The following is a 1,445-nucleotide window of genomic DNA, read 5'->3' as shown; positions in this document are numbered from 1 at the left end:
GGGTGGGCGAGGGCCGGCGGGCGCGGGCGGTGCTGAGGCCCCGTGGTGGCAGTCGGGCTGCTCCGGGCCGCGGTCGCCGCGGCGGCCCTGGACGGGCTGAAATCCCATCCCCGCCCTTGGAAGCTCAGGGCCAGCTGGCTTTACATTTAAACACCGTTCCCTTCTGCAACTGCATTCCCTCCCCACTTTCCTCCGTATTCTCTGTGATTAGCGTTCGCTAGATAACTCATGACATGTTCTTTAACTCGTGGATCTGGGATCTTTCTGCGTGGCTTCCTCCCTCCTCGCAGATAAATCATCCGGGAATGGTGTTAGTTACGTTGTGTAATAGTACAGGGCTGTTTACAGAGGTGCCCTAACCCGGAGGCACGCAGATGCTGCACAGACTGCTGCGATTCCGAGATGGATGCAGGGCTGCAAGGATCCTGAAAGTCTCTAACATAAGAACATAGCCTTAATTAGAGTGAAGAGCCTCATAGCTGCCCATTTATCAGGAGAAAATTATTATTAAAAATACTCCCTTTCTAACCCTGTGTTTCGAACATGCATAATCAGGGAGTACGTGTGTCATTTCTATAGGCATTTTGGAAATCCTTAAAAAAATTTCCCACTAGCGCATTTTTCCTGTTCCGTTGACTGATACACCCCAAGTGCTCTGCTTCTTGATCACTTCACTGAAATCTTGCTTGCGCACCGGGAGCGGCAGCCATGCGGCGATAGGACTTTATCAGGTCAAACGGTCGTTATATGCTCTCTGATTTTATGTGCAGTATTTGTGCGAGCGGTTCAATAGCTTGAAGGGGCGATTGTGAGCACAAGGACAGGGGTGTGCTTCATTCCTACTCGTGAAAGTCTTGGGATCAAAGAAACCTCTGTGCACTGACCACTTAGCACCCCCTGAGGAGCGGCCCTGCATCCCCAGTACCCGCAGGCAGGAGTCTGTGTTTGCTGGGATGGAACACACCAGGCATCTGGGCAGGGTTGGGCATGCAGAGACACCGACCCCTCTGGCTGTGGGACAGCAGAGACGTTCACCATCTTAATGTGGAGACTTCTTCCAGTAATTCAATGCTGATCAGCTTTGTTGTGCCTGAATTTTCACTGGTGAAACTCTGTATTCACAGAAGCAGTCTGCAGGCATAGAAGTGTAGTTCTTCATGAAAATGACTGTCCTCTGAAAGAGGTGGAGGCTGAGGTGAGGCTTACATAGCTTTTTCAGATTGTTTCTGCCAAGCAGTGCTGCCACATGAACTAGAAAGGCTCTTGCGAGCATACATTTATTTTATCACTTAGAGCGTTAGTATCTTTCAGTAATCCAGGCAGAGATGTTTACATCTAAGGACATTTTTCCTTCACCATTATGAAAATGTTAAGGTAGATAACAGTTTGTTTGCCAAATCACTGGCAAGATCCCATTTGCAGTCATTGCTACCTTCCTCTTTCCA

This window comes from Numida meleagris, chromosome 7 (assembly GCF_002078875.1).
Source record: "Numida meleagris isolate 19003 breed g44 Domestic line chromosome 7, NumMel1.0, whole genome shotgun sequence".
Taxonomy (NCBI): Eukaryota; Metazoa; Chordata; class Aves; order Galliformes; family Numididae; genus Numida; species Numida meleagris.
The sequence above is the reverse complement of the archived record's forward strand: the minus strand, read 5'-3'. Positions refer to the sequence as shown.